Here is a 23,189-nt window from a genome sequence, read left to right as displayed (position 1 = left end):
ACAACTTGCCTTCAAAATCTGAATGGATAGTGACACGACAATACTTTGAATTACAACACCTTTCCCTTATCACTCCAAATACAAAATCACTTATATCTCCACAAAATAGTCTTCAAATTTACAAAAATGTAATGCACCTTATCGCTCCAAATACAAATCAAAACACTTCTTATTTCTTTTTTAATTTCTTTTAAACTCATTCATTTAAAAGAACTTTGTGAAAATCTTAAACACATTCATTCACTTTTTTTCATTCAATTTTCAGGCTGGCAACTTTCACGTGGGTTGCTGACTAACTGTCGTTGGTTTTCACGCCGGCTTCCGCTAGTTTTACTGGCTTTGACTGGCTTGGCTGGCTTCTGCTGGCAGGTTGGCTTAGCTGGCTTCGGCTTCGGCTGTGGACTGCCCTGCGTGAAAGGTCACAAAGATCGCGCTAGACATGGCCTTCGACTCATCAACAACTTCAACACACAAGAAACGTAGGGCCAATCATTGTTGGCGCTTTACTCCAGCGCATTGGTGATCCAGATCAGCGTGAGCAACTTTAATCCGGAAACAAGCATCTCTGATCTGGAAACAAACATCAGCAAACTACGAGGTTCTACAAAATTATGCCAACACTCCTGTTCAGACTATAAACTGGAAATAATACTCCGAAAACAAAACATTGAAGCGGTCTGCTCCAACGCCAAAATGCATTTTAAACACAACAAATATCAATATTGGCTTTAATATTTGTCAAACAGACCAGGGAGGATCATCTGACCACATCGAGGGCACATAATGGATGCATTTATGGCAAAATCTGGGTCTTTCTGGTTTAGTCGTCGTGCTAACAAGGAGATCTCATCTTTCGGGGACGATATTAATTCTTTTTCAAACAGTGTTGAAGGAGGAACAAAATGGCTGATCAACAAACTGAAAGGATCGATGCAAAAGCCACTACCTGATCTCTTACAGGAGTATCATCTACCTAAAGGTCTATTTCCCCAAAATGCTACAAATTATGAATTTGATGAAGAGACAGGCAAGCTCACAGTATTTATTCCATCTATCTGTGAGGTAGGCTTTAAGGATTCTTCTGTCTTAAGATATGCTACGAAATGTATTAAGATGAAAACTAAAGTTGTAATCTGGGCCAAAGTTACCTCTGTCTCTGTTGATGATCCGTAATCAAGCAAGGTCTATTTTACTACCTTGAGCACGGTATCCAGCCTGATGGGCAAATGCCAAGTGACAAATCAGTGGGAGGGGGAGACGATGCATTCAATACGTTCTTCAGCGAGACAGGAGCAAGAAAGCATGTCCCTCGTGCTATATTTCTGGATTTAGAGCCCACTGTGATCGACGAAGTCTGAACTGGAATCTACAGGCAACTCTTCCATCCCGAGCAACTTATCAGTGGCAAAGAAGACGCTGCCAACAACTTTGCCTGAGGCCATTATACCGTTGGAAAAGAAATTGTAGATCTCTGCCTGGACCGCATCCGAAAGCTGTCCGACAACTGCACTGGCCTCCAAGGTTTCCTGGTATTCAACGCAGTGGGTGGAGGAACCGGATCCGGCCTAGGGTCCCTTCTTCTGGAGAGGCTTTCAGTAGATTATGGAAAGAAATCAAAGTTGGGTTTCACAGTATACCCTTCACCTCAGGTGTCCACATCCGTGGTGGAGCCCTACAACAGCGTGCTATCCACCCACTCCCTCCTGGAGCACACTGACGTGGCAGTGATGCTTGACAACGAGGCAATCTATGATATCTGCAGGCGTTCTCTAGACATAGAGAGACCCACGTACACCAACCTCAACAGACTCGTTTCCCAGGTCAAGCCCACTCTTGAGTACCTAGAAGAAGATAACGACGGAGTCTGAGACATTCATGTAATGACGGAACAATTGAGAACAGAGGCTAGCAGCATTGAGATAAGGCGAATTGCACGCTGTCTACAGGCCAATTGCTCTGATACCACATATTGAAAAGAGAAATTAACTCATAGAAATATATATAAATCACACATAAAAACCAGAGACACAATATGGCTGAAAAAGGCTGAAGCCTCATGTATTCTCTCTCATTCATACCTCACATTACAAAAATAATTGAATATGGTGTTACAAATAAATAGATGAGAGACAGTGTTCTCAAGATAGTGCGTGCTATCTTAGACACCTTTGGTTGAAATAATTTCTCCTTTGGTTGAGATAATTTCTCACCAGACACACCAATATAGGAGTTGCCTAAACTAACTCATATCTTAGAGGAACAACCCAAGAGTTAGGCACAAATTCCTAACTTGGAATTTTTAATTAATTTGTGGATTTATTATTGTTTTATGAGTGAGTCTAACATGTGTTAGATAGACATTTGCGACATTTGTAAAAAGGGATACATCATCAATGATTGTACATATGGATCATATAACTCAACCAGAATAAAACTCGAAAATCAAAATATATATAAGCTGTTTATCGTTCATACATAATGTTCTGTAACCAAGACAAAATTGGTCATATGACCCAAAAACTCAAAATGCTAGGGGGCACTCTAGTCTAGTGATGCTCATGATAGCACGTCACGGCCTGTGCAATCATGCGCAAGAGACGAGTCCATCGTCTAGGCACACCAGTAGTATGGCACTACAACTGTAAAGGTATCTCATCAATCCTCACATCGGGAATGCCGAGTGTAAGGCTCTCAACCTGCTCCTGCACAGTTGTAAGAGTCTCTGCCACATCAAGATCGCGGAGAATAACCCTCCCAGCAGTCTCCCCTGCTGGGGCAGCAACTGGCGCTTTCGGGAGAGCTGCTGGGCAAACAGGACCAACATCTGCATGCACACATGAGTTTGAGTATAAGTCTTGATAGAATAAAGCACAACAACATTATGAAGAAGAACAGTAAAGAGTAATATAGTCAAAGATTTTACCAATAGTGCCCCACTGTTCACCTCCGGCAGTAACAAGTCCGGATCACCTCAGAAATCCATGCCAACATATGGGTACTCAGAATAGACCATCTCCTGGCGCTCGAACCACTTGAAAAAGGTATCAGTGAAAGTAACTTGAGATTGACCGGCGTGCCTAGACATGTGGTCAACCCATCTCTGCATGCGTGGCTCGGTAGGAGAACGCAAGTCGAGTGCAATATACTGAGGCTGCATCAGTGGTATTTTCTCCAAGGCAAAGGCAGTCAGAATAGAACCATACCCAAAGTTCTTCAGCTTCCCGTCCTTTACCTTGGTCAATTGACTTTTCATCTGAGCAAAAACTACATCACACCAGTTGAATACTTTCGGTTGGAGACACTCCAAGGTGTGCTGCACATAAGATCTGTTGGCAACATGTAGAGATGCGCTACCGGCCATCCTACCAATGGTATACAGAATGGACCTGAGAGACCTGTTAGTGATCTCACGGATAACAACCTTGCCGTCTCTGCTCGACTGGGAAGCTTCCCTGCAATACTGGCGGACATAATCTCTCACGGAGTCATTCCCCTGGGCCGAACCTGACAAAGAAATTGGGGCACCCCGCCTTGACAGTCCAGTCAAGAAGTAAATGTCCTCTATGGTCAAGGGGATGGATTTTCCCCTAATCTGGAATACTTGGTTAATGGGATCCCAAGCATCAAGCATATACTGCAGTAGAGAGATCCGTGCTCTCATGCTAGAGATACGAAAAAACTTCAGCAGGCCACAGTTCCGCAGCGCGTTCACCGTGACAGGGTCATGGAGGGCAATCATGTCCTCCTCTTCATGTTCTCATTCTCGCCATGTAAGGGACATTTTGTTCAAAGATCCCTGCAAAACAAACAAGAGAAGGAGTAAGTTCCTGAGTTTGATGAGAAACTGGCAAATTTTCATCAAAAAATGTGCATAGAGCTGTTTTTCTGAGATCAACGCAGTTGGAAAGTGTCCTACCTGCGTTGAAGGTCAAACTGCCTTAAGGCAGCTTGACATTCAGCGCAGGTTTCGAATGGACTGCCTGCGCTGATGCCAGAGCGCCCTAGTAAAACCCCAGGGGCTCATGGGGGCAGGAAAACAGGCACAAAACTGAAAAAGGAAACCATGAAAAGAAAGAGCTAGGGTTTAGCTCCTACCTGGTCCAGACGGCGCTGAAAATCGTCCGCATAATCTCCGAGAATCGGCTGGTGAAAATCAAGGGGGAAGAGGCACCTCCAGAGCTCCAACAAACCAAATTCAAATGAAATGGTAAAATGAGAGGTAAAAACACCTTTTAATGGCTTTTTACGTAGTTCGAAGCGAAATATTAGGGTTATAATCTCATTTTCATGCAAATATTATTCATTTCTAACAAAGTTTGTTGCAGCAATTGAGAATGCAGTACTATCCTTGAAAAGAGAAAAGCTATTTATGGTAAAAATCAAAATTTGACTATATAATCGAGCAGTTTTAGCATAAAGTTCATGCTCGTTAAAAAATAAACGCAAGAACCGAGCAGTTTTAACGCGGTCTTCATGCTCGTTAAAAAATAAATATAAGCAGTGAGAAATGTTTCCTCCAGAGTTTAAGCTCATTTTTATCTAAAAAATGAACCTATCCCGGTAAATAACCACTGTGAATGTAATTTATCAGCCATAAAAACCTTGGTCGTGTTTGCACCTGCCACCTCCACTTTCATTTGGCCGATCGTTCACCTTCATATGATTGTTTACCCATTTTGAGGAACAACTGCGAAGAGTGATTTCACCTAGCCATCCTTGTGACACTGCCGTGATTGGAAAATTCCAACCTGTACCTGGAATCAGTTGCTATCCCTGTTTATCACTCGTTCCTCAAAAGACGAGTCTTCTTTAAGCTCTTTTCAACTGACTCGTAAAATATGAAAAGATTGCCAAGTTTTGGCCTTCCAGCTCGTTAAAGTGACAGGAAGAGCTATCCCTCCTCTAGATTTTAATCTTTTTGGACCTGAGGGATTATTGCACAAAAAGGTCGAGCGCTTGTTTTATTCGGCTCGTTAAAGTTATCGAAAACTCATCCCTTTTGTATTGTTTTATACTTTTTCGGACTTAAGGGATTAGATGACGAAAAAGGAATTTTGGAGTTAACTTTATGTACCTTTTCAGACTCTCTAAAAATGAAAAGGACCGAGTTATCCTTGTCGTTAGACTTGTTAAAATTATTAAATAGCGACAAACTTGTCTTTAGACGAGAACGAGTTTCACTATCGCTAAGCTCGTTAAAACATAGCGATGGGCTTGCCCGAAGGGCAGGTTATAGAACAAGCATATGTTATCCTCCTCAAGCTTGACAAAAATAAAGAGGTACTGGTCAGCAATGACTGGGGAAAAATTGGGAAAAATCAAGAAAACTTTGATGGTAGCAGGTCGCTCTTGAACATGACACTTTTCCTCCGTATCACAATTCGGGTTGGGTTGTTTCATTCACCGGTCACATCACCATGGTCTTGCCATACCATCCATATTTGGGGTAATGCTACCGATCCATCGCATCAGTGTCACCATATGTTCAAGAGAAGTCATTCAGAAAGAGTCAACCGGGTCCCATCCACTGCCATACATTATCTTTCATCCATTCATGACCGCCACCCTGAATCATATGTCACAGATCGTTTTCACCTCCATTAAAATCATTAGCCCCGTTCCGTGTCACTGATGTGGGATTCATTAAGGCCCTCCTTTGACGGATCGCTCCTTGTCGACATCAGCTCATTATCCAAGGAGTTGATCTAGGAACAACCCCTTCAGTACTTTGAAGCTTGCATGCCTCAATGGCAAGTTTCTCACTTCCAGCGACAGGTATACATCAATGACCTTCGACCAGAAGATTTTGCGTGGTGTTCGACACCAAGTCCTTTATTCACACCACGTGAATTGTACTGCAGTACCTTGAGGGTCATTATCATTATCGGTGATTCCTCTCGCGCTTGTTAACGGTTTACATCATTGACCGGTAATCAAGCGATGTCTTTCCATGTTCGACTTCAGCGCAATTCTCACATGGATCGACTTGTACTTAGAGTGAAGATCGAACGAGTTTGAAGACCCCAGATCTAGTTTCATCCATCCGGGCTGCGATATATATTCAGGAAAGATAAAGACATTTGACATGTACATCATTGCAGCAGATGATCATCCTACTCAAAGGATGATAATTTTCACCAAAATTATCAGTCTACCATCAGACGATCGTCTGTTCTATGTACAAAAATGAATTTATAAAGTTGAGCATGGGAATGCCCGCCTCAGCCAGATCATGAATGCAGTATGAATCATAATGTATTGTATTGTATTTTATTACAAGTCTCCTCCCAGCAGATGGATGAACTTCGGACCCTCCTGGATAAAGCATTTCACCCGATAAACGACCTCATACTTTAGGGGGCAATTGTTATAGACATTTTTGTGCCTGGCATCACTGAGCATGAAATGTCAATAATCAAGGGATCCAAAGTCCCTAAACATGTTGTTCCTACCCCTAGAGGAACAAGGCCAAGTAACCACAACAATTCACAAAAGTTCTCCACCTGAAAACACTAAAAAACAAGGCAATTCTAGATCATGTCAACTGCTCCACTGAGCATCTACGTTGAATGTCAACTGCTCCACTGTCTACCTGCATTGAATTTCAACTGCAAAGAAGGCTACCTGCGCTGAGTGAGTTTGGACAAGTGGCAGAGTCATTCCTCAAGGTGTCAATTCCCAGGAAGCTTCCAAAATGACACTTGGATCAAGGAATTCGACTGGTGATGAGTAAGAGGTTCCAAAACTCCAAGTGGAAGCAAGAACCTCCAAGTGGACTCAAGAACTGAAGTGGGAGAGGACACTAGTCAGTCTCAGACCAGTCTCAAGCTGACTCATCCTCTCTCCAATATCCCTATATATATATATCTCTCTCCATGAGGTCAAGGGAGGTTGGAATTTGGTATTTGCAAAGAATTGTTGTTGGTTTGTGGCTAGAAACATTGGGTGTGTTATGCTTTGAAAGGAGCTGAAGAAGGAATTCCATTCTGCTGGGAAGGAGATGCTGGATTGGAGCCCTATGGGTTGTATCTCTTCCTGAATCCTGTTACTTTCAATAAAGCTATCTTGATTCTTTCCTATATGCTGGTGTATTTTGTATGATTGCATTAGTATATTTGATTTACTTCTAATCCTGAATCATTATGAATATGTGTATTTGCCTTTGTATTGTGTTCTTCTCTTGTTGCAAGTAGCTGTTCTCTTGATCAAGCGAGGAGGCAAGTAGCTGTGGACACACAAAGAGAAGAGGACCTAGTTCGAGGGACAACCGGAGGACAACGGTAAGTCTGCCGATCTCCTCTCTTTCATATTTCATAAAGGAAGTAATCATGATAGCTGTATTCGTTTGTTGCTAAGGCGCTGTCACACCTTAGGTGGATAGGATCGTCCTGCATAGGCATTTTTCCCCACAACAAGGCCCAATGAAGTACGTGCCCCACTTGTCAAATGGCTCGAAAGTCACTTGAGGCTGCAGAGGCATTTCATCTCCTGGAGTAGGCCTTCCCATCCTTTGCCACCGATCACACTAACGAGTGTACTTTTTCACATCCTAATGAAGATTGGGCCAATAATAGCTTGCTTGTAACACTTTGAATGATGTCCTCTTTGCTGCAAAGTTACCTCCACAAGGCCCATCATGACAGGTTAGAAGGATGTCAAATACTTCCTCCTCCCTGACACACCTTCTCAAGATTTGATCTATGCCAAGTTTGAAGAGACTGCCCCCAATCCAAGTGAAGGCGTCGCTTTTCCTAACTATCTTTCTCTTTTATCTAGAGGACAAGTTTGGTGGGAACTGTGATGAGACCAAATAGTTTGCTATATCAGCAAACCATGGAGAGAGAATTGAAATAGAAAATAAGTTCTCATCCGGTAACTGGTCATCAACCATTCCTTCTTCACCTGCAGGAAAATTTACTCTAGACAGAAAGTCTGCGACAACATTTTCCTTACCAGGCTTATCAACAATGGTAAGATAAAATTGCTGTAATAAAAGTAACCATCTTATAATTCAAGCATTCACATTTGGTTTGTTCATTAAATATTTGATTGCAACATGGTTAGTATGCACAAATGTTTGATAGCCTGTAATATAGTGCCTGAATTTGTTCAATGAATGCACAACAACCAGGAGTTCCTTTTTGGTCACTGTGTAACTTAGTCCAGTGTTTGACAAATTCTTACTGATAAAATAGATAGAATAAGGCAATTTTTCATCTATCTGACCTAGGCCTGCTCCTATGGCTTTTTGTGAGGCAAACATGTATATGAAAGGGGAGGGCCCAATTTGGGCCTCAGAGAGTTGGTGTAGTGGTTAGATTGTCCTTTAGGATATCTAGGGCCTCTTGACAACCTTTTGAGCATATAAACTCAGAGTCTTTGGACAAAAAACCAAATAAAGGAGATGCCAACTTGCTGAAGTCCTTTATGAACCTTTGATAGTATCTAGCTAACCCTAGGAAACTTCTGATATCTCTCTACTTTTGAGGAGATGGGACCCTTTGGATGATAGCTATTTTGTTTGGGTGCACCTGCAATCCTTGAGATATTTAATGACCTGGCACGATTCCTGTAGTCATCAAGGATTCACATTTTTCGGGACTGGGAGATAGGTTTGTTTCAATGCATTTGTGCAGTACTTTGCCTAGGTTAGATAGAGCTTCTTGAAAATCACATCTATAAGGTGTAAAATCATTCATATAAATCTCCATCGCATCATGGACTAATTCGGCAAAAATACTTGGGACTACTCTCTGGAAAGTGGCAGGAGCATGACATAAGCCAAAAGGAAGGACCCTATAGGAAAAAGTACCACAAGGACAAGTGAATGTGGTTTTATCCTAGTCTTCCGGGCAGATCTGGATTTGGTTGTACCCACTTAATCCATCTAGGAAGGAGAAAAACCTTTTCCCTACCAGGCCATATAACACTTGGTCAATGGAGGGTAGAGGGTAATGGTCCTTCTTTGTGTCTTTGTTCAACTCCCTGTAATCCACAAAAATTCTCCACTTACCATTTTTATTTGGAACTAACACCAAAGGAGAGACCCACTCACTAGATAGGGTAAATGAATCCTGCATCTAGAATTTTTTGTAGTTCTTCTTTGACTATATCTTTAAGAGCTGGATTCACCCTCCTTTGGGGTTTCCGAATGGGCTTGCAACCTTCTTTGATGTATATGAGGTGAGTACACACTGAGGGGTGTACTCCCTTCATTTCTTTGTAACTCCAAGTGAAGGCTTCTAGATTTTTCTTTAGCATGTTACATAACTTCTCTTCTTGGAGAGAAGAAAGAGATGAATTGATTTTCAAGGTTCTCTCTAGGCCGAATTCTATGGTTTTGAAATAGAGTGGGTTGGAATCGGCCAAGCATAAGTCAATTGGATGATTTTTATGGGTTTCCTTTACTGCTTCTTCTAAGGGAAATGAACTTGGAGTTGGAATTTGGTGTAGGTGTTCAATCAAGTCATCCTCATCATGCTGTCCTCCTCCCATGGTTGCTTCTAAAGTATAAAGTTGGGTGGAATAAACTTCATCTTCTTCCTCCTCCTCCAACCATAAAGGTAAGTCAAGCTCTAGATAAGGTTGAGGAGGAGGGTATAGAACTAACCGCTTGGACATATGCCCATTCTTGATGGTCATATTCCCAACTTTGCAGCTAATGTAAGCATCGACAGTGGTCAACCATGGCCTCCTAATGATGAGAGATTAACCAGTAAGCTTAGCCTTAGGTTGGAGAACTAGGAAATCTATAGGGTACTCCCAAGAGTGAATGGAGATCATCACATCCTCCACAATCCCCTCAAGGGTTACTGTGGAATGGTTTGCAAGTTGCAGAACTGTTGTGGTCTTCCTCAATGAACCTTGGAGGTTGAGCTTGAGCATGGTGTCCTTGGTCATCATGTTAATGGTAGCCCCAAGATCGATCAGAGTGTGTGGGAAAATGGTGCCATTGATGTGCACATCTACTACAGGGCTTCCAGGGTCCAAATATTTTGGATAGACTACTTGCCCCAGCGTTAAGTCAGACAACTACCCAATAACATTAATGGTAGGGGCATCCCTTCTTTGCCTCCCTGTATTCTTGAAGCACTTCTCCTTATTCAACTTATTATAAATAGGAACATCTTTCATTGCCTGGAGAAGTGGAATCTTTACAAATATATTTTTCAATTCTCCCAGAAGTTCAGTCTCTTCTGGGGTGGGCTTGAGTGGTTGGGCTACTCTCTCAGGAAAGGGTGGATTTACTTTAAGATTGCTTTCCTCTCTCTTTTCCTCAACCTCCCTAGGTGGAGGTGGAGGTTGGTTATCTAGGAGAACTCTCCCATATCTCAAGTTAATCTCATGGATTTCCACAACATAACCTAGATATGATGTCTCTCCGTGTATACTTGCTGAGCCTACCAGTTGTTTGGGTTCGGATTTGGCTGGGTAGGATTCTGGGGTTGCTTGGGTGGAGAAGAGTGTAGGAGCTGTGGTTGGGTAGGTGGTGGAGGAAATAGAGCTGGAGCATTGTTGTATTGGGGCCTCCACGCCTGGGGCAGTGCATTCCACTAAGGTTGTGGTGGAGCGTAAGGTTGAAATGACTGGCTCACTGGCTAGGAGTGATACTGAGATGCAAAGGATCAATGAGGGGGTGTAGACCAGGAAGGATGAGCAGGTGGTCCTTAAGAAGGTATGGATGTGGTTTGGTTGGGGTTGTAATATGCATGGGATGACCCTTGCATGCCCTACTGGTATGGTCTAGGCCCATGAGTTCTCCTTTGGTTAATGTAGCAGAGCTGCTTAGTGACCCCTTTAGCTCCTTGATATACAGCTTCGAGTCCACGAAAAGAAGGGAAATTTTCTGTGGAGTGGTTTTCTTCACAGATTGAGCAAATTTCAATAGAGTTCAATGGAAATTCATTCCTAGGATGCCTCCACGTGCATCTAAGACAAAAAATGGCCAAGGCTCTCTCTGCTTCCTCCTCCTTCCTCTTAATGTGCAAGATGTCCACTTGCAAGGAAAGGGTTTGTAGCATCACACGTTTGAAATCTTCCAGCATGTTTCCAATTTTACCCTTGATGGATGAGTTGGAAGACTATGTACTGACCATAGGAACTGACTACCCCTACCCTTTTTCCTAGTTGCTATAGAATGGTTTCTAAAGATAGTCTTGATATCTTCATAGGTAATTGTAGATATCCCCTTTTTCTAACAAATGTAGGGTATCTAGAAGATCTTACCTTACTCCCCTAAGCAAGAGAAACTTTAGTGACTTAGGGTCAAGTGTGCACCTAACACTTTTGTAACTAAGCTATAATCTTTCTTCGTAATCCTCTAGGGATTCATCATTGCTTATGGTCATCCCAAAAATTTCTTCTTTAGTATCCTTTGATCGACAATAGTCCCGATATTTTTTGTTAAAGGCTTGCTGCATCTGAGCCCAAGTTGTGATGCTATCTCTAGGTAAACCCATGAACCAGCACAATGTTACATCCTTGAGGGTAGATGGAAATAGTTTTAACTTTTTCTCATCATATGTATACTCATAGGTTCGGCATATAACAACAAATTCAAATAGGAAAGTGTCGAGGTCCTCTATGGTCAAGACATGGAATGAGGTAGGGCAGAGGGGATTATATTTTTCAACTTAGTGTCCCCATTGGTTTCCATGATGGGAAAGGTATCCTCAACTCTCTCTTTATTCCCTCTGTCATTTCTATTTTCAGCCATTGGTTCAGTAGGAACGGGTTCTTCTTCTTCTTCTTCCCCTGTAGGTTCTTCAATATGTTAGGTTTCTCACCTAAGGGTTCCTCCAGTTCACAACCACCGATGAAGAGGGAAGGATGGATATTTGATGCAGTGGGGGTATTTGGCAAAAATTTCCCTAAGTTGTCCCTATTCCTATGAGGCATGAAAGGAAATATTTTTGGTTTGGTTTTGTTTTTTTTTTTTTGAACTTAGAAAGTACTTGTAGAATTGAAATTGGTGATTGAATGAAAATTAGTTATAGAATGAAAAGGCTACTTGCTGAATTGAAATCTTGCTTGCGAAATGGAAAGGAAAGCAGAAAATGCAAAATGGAAGAAAGGAAACAACTAGATTATTTTTGCAGAAATAAACTAATGGCAGAATATTGAAGACAAGGAATAGAAGAAAAGAAAGCAGCAATCACATTCTACTTAGACACCTCCTCGGTAACGGTGCCAAAAAGTAATGAGTGCCAGTATTGTAGCAAGGATGCTGCAACTCCTGGGCTACCAATTTTTCTTATCAACCCGGGGTTCGTGCAAACTTGGAGGTGACACTGTTGTATGCACAAGTAAAAGTGATGGTTCTGCATGTTCCCACTATTCATCTAGTGAGAGACCACTAGGGTTCCAAGCCAGACTTCTATGGAGTCAGAAGAAGCTTTATTCTTTAATGGAATAAAGGTAAATATACACTAAGAGAGTTACTCTCCTACAATAATGGAGAAGGTCGACATGTAATGCTAAATCACACCAATCCCTAATTAACCATTTAAGAAACTATGCTAGGTTTAAATGCTAAATCAACATGAAACAAATGCTACTATCTAAGTTGTAGGAGTAAGAAGCATCAAAAAACACTAATGTGCAAGTAAAGAGACTGAACTAAATATGTTTTTTCTTTTTTGTCTTTTTATGCAAAATCAAGTATGCAACTAATTGATTTTGTGGATGTGGCAGGTGAATTAAGGATGTTTGAGGATGGTTGGAAGGGCTATGATATGGTTAGATGGTGTGGAGGACCTCTGGGAGGCTTTTGGTGACTTCCTAGAGGTTTTCCATCAATTCGGCCTCAAAACAGGCCATTTCAGGAAAACCTACAGGATGTACTAGAGGAAACCTACATGATACAACCGAGAGCAAAATGTGAGGTGCTGGACATGATGGGAGGCTTAGGAAAGGTTTGTGATGGGTGGAATGGAGTGGGATAAGGTCTAGGATCACTCATGAGTCAATATCCAAGATAGTAGATGCCTGGATTCACTCAATGTGCTTGGAAGAATTTCTATGAAAAATGATGAAAAACTAGTGAAGGTGATGGTGAAAACAAGGGATGGCTAAGGTGGATGGAGTCGAAGGTGGATGCTGGCTATGAAGTCTTAGTCTCCTCTTGAAGCACCTTTTCTACATAAAACATGTGTTTCTTCCAAAAAGCTATGCAACAAGATACATTTTCATAAACTAGAAAAGCAAAATTAATGAATCAACTGCCTATACTATGCATGAAGAAAGTCGCTGAAAGGAAAGAAAGCATGGATGAGATCTACTGCAGAAATGGAGATAAAAAATATGACAATGGAAATCTACCTTGCAAAACTAACCAGATACTAAATTAAAGACAACAAACTCCAAAGCTCATAAAAGAACTATAAATCTGTGTTTTTGGGGTTGCTTAAGGGTCCCTTCCTCAAGTCATGATCCCAGAGGGATGAAGTAAGGGTGAGAGACCTGTTGACAACCTTGTGGTGATCCTTTCTCTCCTTGTTAACATGCTACTTGAAGTAAGGCACAAATGGAAGAAAACTAATAAACAACCAATATAATCTACACTACTTGGAAATGCATCTAAAGAGCAAATTAACAATGAAGCTATGATTCTACACTAAACATACATGTACAATAAAGAGGAGACTTGGTTGATAGGGTTGGACCCTAACCCAAGAGATTTAGCCCTCTGAGTAACTCAATGCTGGCTCAAAACAAAACTCATTCTTATTACCAAAACGACAAATTACATCAATAAAACTTTCACAAGTATTGCAGCTCGAAAATAACTTAGAGTTTTACAACAAAAATCTGAATCCTACTGAGGTCCTAGGCCACTCTACTTATACAAATGAAGTACCCAACAAATTCCTTAAAATTAGAGAGGCTCGGCTCCCAAACTCGAGATAAATTTATGCTTTGTCTCTCACTTGCTTGGCTGCCTTCTAATCCTCATAATTTGGTTGTTTCCACTCCGAGTTGATGTGATGAATGGAGGAATATTCTAATGGAGGAGTAGTAAATGAGTATGATTTACTTCCTGCAATCCCTCTCCCTTGTCCCATTCGATTTTTGACCTTATTCTTTGCCAAACTTCCTTGGTTTTCTCCTTTAATCCTACATTCAATGCATATTAGTCCACTAAGCATAATATCCAACTCTCACTCACCTCATAAACAAAATGTAATAAAAAACATGAAATAAGTTATGAGAATGTTTCTTTGACTAAGAAGCACATGCACACAGTAGACCTTGACCCTGGTAGCAAGCCAGACCTTGCCTTGAGCAATAAGGAGGTTTCGAGAGGTTGTAAAAGGCCCGACTATGCAAATTTGGAGTTTGGATAGGTGTTTTTGCACTATTTATCGCCAGGAGTTTAGTGGTATTGTCTAATTCTGAAGCTGGACTCTCCATTATTTTCCCATGTTTTAGCTTGGAGGTATAAGGGTTGTACTTTTTTATTGCTTGTACTTTTATCTCTTTTATGCCACTAATTGAATGAAGGCTTCCCCACTATTGAGTAGGGCCTGGAGACGTAGTCCAAATTGGACGAACTCCATAGTCAAATCTTTGTGCCATGGTTTTTGTGTTCTTCTGACTATTTATACATCGTTTATGTGCTTTTAAGTTCCATGGTTAATTAAATTTGTTATATGTAATTCTGATGCATCTGTAAGTAAAATATATTGGATCAAGTTTGGTATGATCGGGTAAGGTCTTTGTAGATGCGAATTGCATGAGTTTACGCTAACCCAGAACAAGTTGCAAAAAGGAGAAGGAACGCTTAATTCCTTTGATCCTAAAGCAGGATGTGCACAAGGAAGAAGAAACATGGCCAATGAACAAGCTCGTTGGGAAGATGAATGAAATTTCTGAAAGGTATTCTGCAATATGGGAGGAAAAGTGGACAAGTTGTTCGCAGAGTATGAGAAGGCACTTGGGCATGAGAAGAAGGACGTCGATGATCAGGATCACCAAATGAGGAAGATCGTGGAGACTATCGTCCTTCCTCTCCTTCTTCCAGTGATAGTTTTGATCACTCTCAGTGAAATACCAATCATACCTATAAGAAACCATTCTTCAAGTTAGATGTAAAGTTACAATGGAAATTGTAGTGTAGAAAAACTCAATAATTGGATTAGACTGATAGAGGTTTATTGCCGAATATAGCAGATCGAAGAAGATGAGGTGAAATTCTAGTTAGCATCTCTTCGGCTGAGTGACACTGCTCTCGTTTGGTGGGAGATAAAGTTGCAGAAAGGCAGCACAAAGTCAGATAACCTTCTGTCCTCTTGGTCTAATTTTATTTATGCATTGAAAGAACCAATTATACCCTTTGGGTTATAAGTAAAGGGCACTTATGGGCTAGAAATATCTAAGGCAAGGTAAGGGCCATAACGTGCAAAGATTCACTAAAGAATTTTAGAAACAAGCACTGAATATGAGCATCTCATTATATGTGCCTGAGACTGTAAATAAGTATATAGGTGCGCTACATAGTTACATTAGGCACTCATTGTTATTGTTCAAGCCTACTACAATTGATGTGGCCAACGTAAGGGCTATTCATATTGAAATTTGAGGCAAGAATGATCGAGATGATTAAGCCAAAATGACACCATTAAAACATCACCATGGAAAATTATAGAAGAAAGGAAAAGGGAAGGATAAGAAGACTATTGTAGCCAAGAAAGGGGACATAGCAACACCATCTTACACTCATTGCAAGAAATATGGCCATGATGAGGACCACTGCTGGAAGCTACATCCGAAGTTGAGACTAAAGAGATTCGATGGAAAAGGGAAGCAAAAGATAGTGGAAACAATGCAAGACCTTGGATCAGATTCCGATGATGAGACATTGATCACAACCATGGGTGCAAGAGGTACTATTTCTATTAATGATAGTTCTGATTCGGTTGCAAGTACTAGTTATTTGAATGAGCCTGTAAGTAATGAGTGGAAGAGAATTGAGTTTTTCCTCATTAGAGTTGTCATACAATATACAAATGTGGAAACTTTGTTTGATTCAGGTTTGTTAAAATTGGAAACCAGGGAAAAACTTCATGTGGGTCATCTTCTTCATGGCTGATAATATTTTTATTAGATTCCTCTCGTCGAGAGGTGTAGGATTGATATAAAGATCATCCGATTCCGATAAGTATTCATGGAGATATGAATTTATTTTGATTATGGAATTATTATCAAGCTGACCTACAACTCATGTAGCCTCAGAAGCCCAACAGTCGCATCTATTCACCCACCAATGTTGTGTATAAATATAAGAGGATTTTTCCTCATTTGGACTCACTCATCTCATCACATCTCTCTCTCTCTCTACTGCGCAGAAATTAGTCTCTTCTCTATTGCCCTGAATGGGTCTCTCTCTCAGACATGTGAAGCCAGAAGCTGTTGAATTTGAAGCTGCAATTGCAGAAGTAAAGATTGACTTGTGCGGCCTAGAATATCTCCTCTTTGGAACTGTGTTGTAGGTTCATTTGAACCTCCTCTGAAAGCCACAACATTTGGTGGTGGAATGAAGTCAATCCGATTAACGGTTTGCAAGATATCGACTGCCCTAGTTTGAAGCTAGAAACTGCTAAAACTGAAGCTGCAACAGTAGAAGTAAAGATTGACTTGCGTGGCCTAGAATATTTCCTCTTTGGAGCTACACTGTAGGTTCATCTGAACCTCCTCTGAAAGTTGTAACTTTTGGTGGTGGAATGAAGTCAATCCGATGAATGGTTTACAAGATATCGACTGCCCTAGTTTGAAGCAGGAAACTGCTGAAACTAAAGCTGCAACTGCAGAAGTAAAGATTGACCTGCGTGGCCTAGAATATCTCCTCTTTGGAACTATTCTGTAGGCTCATCTAAACCTCATTTTAAAGCCGCAACTTTTGGTGGTGGAATGAAGTCAATCCGATGAACGGTTTGCAAAATATCGACTACCCTAGTTTGAAACTGGAAACTGCTGAAACTAAAGCTGCAACTGCAGAAGTAAAGATTGACCTGCGTGGCCTAGAAGATCTCCTCATCTGAAATATGCTATAGTTTCATCTAAACCTCCTCTGGAAGCTGAAACGTTTGGTGGTGGAATGAAGTCAATCCGACCGTCAGTTTGTGAGATATCGTCTGCCCTAGTTTGATAATGAAGCCGCTAATGTTGATGCTGCTGATCTAGGGTTTGCTACTGCTAATATGAATCAGATTTATTGTACTATTTTTCTCTGCTGAATTATTGAAGATAAAAGAAGATTTGATCAAAGGGTTTCCCCACACATTGTGGGGTTTGTCCCTGGCTAGCCGCCACATCTTGTGTCTCTTTTCTTGGCTTGTTTTCTGTCGATCGTTTAATGTTCTATCTGCACTTTACTTTATGTATATGTGATTGCTAATCTATGGAATATAATAAGAAAAAGAAGTAAATTGTCATAAGCATAGAACATACCATAACTTAACATGGTTTCAGAGCTGAGGTAAAGACAAAGCCCGAGCAAGAGCAAGAGAAATCATCGAAGAGAAGATTGGCAAGGCTATCCTAAAAGAACTATGGTGTCCTCAACACTCTTTCTTGCTGAAGACAAGCTCTGCGAGAAAGTTGACTATCACAGATGGAAGATGTCTATTGATCTAACCCTTGAGAATCAAGGAGTGTTGGATCATGTGAGAGGCAATATTGTTGAGCCTCCATCAAATGCATCTGCTGCTGCCTGGAACAAATGGAGAAATGGAGAAGTCAAAACAATAGAAAGGACTCACACCGGGACGATGATCAAAATCCCTCTGATGGAAAATCAAAGGAATGAAAAATTCAACAGCAAAGGTAAGAGGAGAGCTAGGGATCGAGGAAGAGGACAACCATTCAAGAAGGCTAGAAAGTCCAGATGTACCTGACCTCAAAAAGAACCTAGTGTCCATCTCAGCAATGGAAGACAAAGGCTACAAGGTAACCATCAGTAATGGCAAGGTATGTATATGGAAAAATAATGTTAAAGATGCCTTTACTCTTGGGTTTAATGTTGATTCATTATATCAGGTCAATGGAAGTCCACTAGGTGTCATGTCTTGTGACACAACTCTTTAATCCGAACTTTGGCATTAGAGGTTTTCCCACCTTCATTACAAATCTCTACCCGATGTAAGAGAGATGGTAACAGGGATGCTTGAATTCCAAGTAGAGAAAGAAGATGTATGTCTGGGATGTGCCGAAGGAAAGCTCAAAAGGGGACCATTCCCCTCAAGCCAAAGCAAGACCTCCGATATATTACAGTTGGTTCACTCAAGCATACCTGAGGTTGGCATTAAGAGGGAGACTACTACACCACATACTCCTGAGCAGAATGGTGTGGTGGGAAGGAAGAACTGCACGATTGTGGAAGCTGTCCGGGCCATGCTACATGATTAAAGACTTCCGAAGTTTCTATGGGATAAAACTACAAACACTGCCGTATATGTACAAAATTCGATGCCCTCATCAAGCATTGGGTTCCAAGACTCCTGAAGGAAAGTTCACCGCATGGTGAACAATCTTCCGAATTTGAGGAGCTCTCAAGAAGCCGACCCCAGGGAACCGAAAGAAAAAGATGATGAATCAATGCCTGATGTAGAAGAACCCATGGATCCAATTGATCCTCATCCACATGAGCCTTCCTCTTCTAGGAAGAGGCCTTCAGGCTTAAGGGGATACTTGATGATGCTGAAGGACATGCTGCGCCCTGAGGAACTTTCCGTCAAAGTAAGAAACTTAACAAGTATGAGGGATACTTGACCATCATGAGCACGATCATACAAAATGAGCCTTCATCATTCTCAAATGTTGTCAAGCATTAACTATGGAAGGATGCTATGACCATAGAATATGAGTCTATTATGGAGAATGATGTCTGGGAAGTAGTTCCCAGACCCCGGACAAGACAAATGTTACTTCAAAATGGATTTACAAGATAAAGCATGCAGCAAATGGAAGTATGGAAAAGTATAATGTTCATTTTGTTGCTCGTGGTTTATCCCAGAAGGAGGGTATACACTATGATATTTGCACCTGTTACCAGATATACGACCATCTGCTTGATCATAGCCCTTGTGGCGTCACAAGGATGGAACGTACATCAGATGGATGTCAAGATCGCGTTCTTGCATGGTTCTATCAAAGAAGAGGTCTATGTGGAGCAACCTAAAGGATTTGAGATTTATGATTGAAAATCTCATGTATGTAGGTTGAAGAACTCTCTCTATGGGCTGAAGCAAGCACCCCGAGCATGGTATGAGAGGATCAATAGCTACTTGATGAAGTTGGGATTCATTAGGAGTGAAGCCGATCCTAACCTTTACTTTAAGGTTGAAGATGACAAGCCTCTCATACTGGTGTTGTATGTGGATGACCTCTTTCTAACAGGTGCAAACCCTCTCATTCACAAATGTAAGAGGGAGATGGCTTCTGAATTTGAAATGAAGGACCAAGGACTTGAAGTGTGGCAGAAGCCAGGGGAAATTTTCCTATCTTAAGGAAAATATGTGGTAAAGGTATTGGAAAGATTCGGTATGATGGGCTGCAAGTTTGTGACTACCTTGAGGATCTTAACTTTTAGAAGTTATATGGTAGTGATGTCGGACCAGATTTGGGAAATGCCTTTGAGTTTCATAAACTCATTCACATTGGTGTTCTTGGTGAACTTCCATCCGAACATATGTTTTGCAGTTAGGATTGTGAGCTAATATTTGGTTGAGCCTCACTGGATTGATGCCAAGAATCTTCTGAGGTATCTTTGTGGCACAATGGGTTAAGATACACTGTTGGAGATGTGAGATATACTGATGCTAATTGGGCAGGCAGTGTGGTGGACCGTAAGAGCACTTCCGGGTGCTGTTTCACCTTGGGATCTGCTTCGATATCCTGGATGAGCAGGAAGTAGGAGTCAGTGGCTTTGAGCACCACCGAAGCAGGATATACTATTGCTAGCATGACCTCATGTGAGGCAATCTAGTTGCGAAAGCTCTTCAATGAGCTGTTTGGATTCACATTGGATACCACTGTGATTCTCTATACAACCAGAGGTGGGATTCGATTATTGAGGAATCCTGTATTCATCGATTGCTCCAGTAGATAGACATCATCTGGGATATGGTAAGTTGATGAGCAGGGAGGCTACATTGCATTAAGATGATGTACAGGTTGATACACCTTGTCAAAGCGCTGAGGAAAGATCTAATTTCTGATTTTCCCAAACGACTTGGAGTCGTCAAGAAACCCTTGTATAAGGGTCCTACATGTTGCATACATTGAGCTCTGGGAGCTCTGAGGGCTTGCGGTTATTACTAGAGCAACATATGACCACAGGGTGACTCACCGTCCCTTGTTTGGTGCGCACTGGAACAAAATGATTCACTCTCTTGTGGAACAAGATGATTCGCTCTCTTGCGGAACATGATGATTCCCTCTCCTGTGTAGCAGGATGACTAGTTCCCTTGTGAGGCCTGGATTGATGTGTTCTCCGGGGCGATTGTAGCAGGATTGATGTGTTCTCCTGTGAGGACAGGATTGATTAGTTCCCCTGTCGAGGCATCCTACCCATGTAGTTTGGGACTCATGGGAAGTACCTCTCATCTCATCAATGAGCAGGGAAATGAAGTTAGGGACCATAGTAGTACCGATGGATGCATCGTTGTATCTACCATACTCCCTACGCTAGGATGACCTCCATTGATCTAGAATCAATGATACTGGTCTGGGACCAGTGGTAGGAGTTGTACCATACTATGACATTGACTTCGGGTCGGTTGAGAATGGTCTGGGACTAGTGGTACATACTCCGAGACTGACTTCGTGTTAGTGCAGTACTAGTCTGGGACCAGTGAGAGTGGTACATACTATGACGCTGACTTCGAGTCGGTTGAGATTGGTCTAAGACCAGTGGTACACTCTCTGAAACTGTGATACTGGTCTGGGACCAGTGGTACTTACTATGAAGATGACTTTGGGTCAGCTGAGACTGGTCTAGGACCAGTGGTACATGCTTCGAGACTGACTTCGTGTTAGTGCAGTACTGGTCTAGGACCAGTGAGAGTGGTACATACTATGACACTGACTTCGGGTCAGTTGAGACTGGTCTGGGACCAATGGTACACTCTCTGAAACTGCGATACTGGTCTGGGACCAGTGGTAGGAGTGGTACTTACTATGAAGCTGACTTCGAGTCAGCTGAGATTGGTCTGGGACCAGTGGTACGCACTCTGATTGATGCAGAATTGATGTGTTCTCCTGTGAGGACAGGATTGATTAGTTCTCCTGTCGAGGCATCCTACACATGCAGTCTGGGACTCATGGGAAGTACCTCTCATCTGATCAATGAGTAGGGAAATGCAGTTAGGGACCATAGTAGTACCGATGGACGCATCGTTGTATCTACCATACTCCCTACGCTAGGATTACCTCCATTGATCTAGGATCAATGATACTAGTCTGGAACCAGTGGTTGGAGTTGTACCATACTATGATGCTGACTTCAGGTCGGTTGAGACTGGTCTGGGACCAGTGGTACATACTCCGAGACTGACTTCGTGTCAGTGCAGTACTAGTCTGGGACCAGTGAGAGTGGTACATACTATGACGCTGACTTCGGGTCGGTTGAGACTGGTCTGGGAACAGTGGTACACTCTCTGAGACTGCGATACTGGTCTGGGACCAGTGGTAGGAGTGGTACTTACTATGATGCTGACTTCGGGTCGGCTGAGACTGGTCTGGGACTAGTGGTACGCACTCTGAGACTGACTTTGAGTCAGTGGAGGATGATATTGGTTTATGACCAGTGGAGTTGTACTCACAATGACGCTGACTTCGGGTTGGTTGAGACTAGTCTGGGACCAGTGGTACATACTCTGAGACTGACTTTGATTCAGTATGATACATCCTTGATCATTTCTTCTTCTTCATAATTCGGACAAAAGCAAAGCAGAACAGAACAATGCAAGAGCAGAGAAAAATAGAGCAAAACAGTACAAATTAGTGCAGGGCAGGACAAGTCAAAGCAGATTAGGCAGAATTGAGCAGATCAGGGCAAGGGTCAGGCTGTACAGGGCAGTGCATTTGATGGATGAATAGTAACGACCGATAGACAGATTGCAGATGAAGTTCTCCATGGTTGAGAGGGAGTGTTAAAATTGGAAACCAGGGAAAAACTTCATGTGGGTCATCTTATTCATGGCTGATAATATTTTTATTAGATTCCTCTCATTGAGAGGTGTAGGATTGATATAAAGATCATCCGATTCCGATAAGTATTCATGGAGATATGAATTTATTTTGATTATGGAATTATTATCAAGCCGACGTACAACTCATGTAGGCTCAGAAGCCCAACAGTCGCATATCTTCACCCAACAACGTTGTGTATAAATATAAGAGGAATTTTCCTCATTTGGACTCACTCATCTCATCACATCTCTCTCTCTCTCTACTGCGCAGAAATGAGTCTCTTCTCTATTGCGCTGAATGTGTCTCTCTCACACTTGTGAAGCCGGAAGATGTTGAATTTGAAGCTGAACTGTAGAAGTAAAGATTGACTTGCATGGCCAAGAAGATCTCCTCTTTGGAACTGCACTGTAGGTTAATCTGAACCTCCTCTGAAAGCTGCAACTTTTGGTGGTGGAATGAAGTCAATCTGATGAACGGTTTGTAAGATATTGACTGCCCTAGTTTGAAGCTGGAAACTGTTGAAACTGAAGCTGCAATTGCAGAAGTAAAGATTGACTTGTGTGGCCTAGAAGATCTCCTCTTTGGAACTTCTCTATAGGTTCATCTAGAAATTTTCTGAAAGCCGCAACTTTTGGTGCTGGAATGAAGTCAATCCGATGAACGGTTTGCAAGATATCGACTGCCCTAGTTTGAAGCTGGAAACTGCTGAAACTGAAGCTGCAACTGCAGAAGTAAAGATTGTCCTACGTGGCCTAGAATATCTCCTCTTTGGAATTGTGCTGTAGGCTCATATGAACCTCGTCTGAAAGTTGCAACTTTTGGTGGTGGAATGAAGTCAATCCGATGAATAGTTTGCAAAATATTGTCTGCCCTAGTTTGAAACCGGAAACTGCTGAAACTGAAGCTGCAACTGTAGAAGTAAAGATTGACCTACGTGGCCTAGAAGATCTCCCCATCTAAATTGCGCTATAGGTTCATCTGAACCTCCTCTAGAAGCT

At 41.8% G+C, this 23,189-nt stretch overlaps 1 pseudogene; it reads left to right on the top strand.

Annotated features, from left to right (window-relative positions):
* The first annotated feature begins 783 nt into the window (after nucleotides 1-783).
* On the top strand, nucleotides 784-1,868 carry LOC149196052 (tubulin alpha-2 chain pseudogene; annotated as a pseudogene).
* The last annotated feature ends 21,321 nt before the right edge of the window (nucleotides 1,869-23,189 follow it).

Source organism: Pinus tabuliformis, chromosome 2_2, assembly GCF_031772625.1.
Source record: "Pinus tabuliformis cultivar Carrire ecotype Pingquan chromosome 2_2, CPIR1, whole genome shotgun sequence".
Lineage (NCBI taxonomy): Eukaryota > Viridiplantae > Streptophyta > Pinopsida > Pinales > Pinaceae > Pinus > Pinus tabuliformis.
The sequence above is the reverse complement of the archived record's forward strand: the minus strand, read 5'-3'. Positions and strand labels throughout refer to the sequence as shown.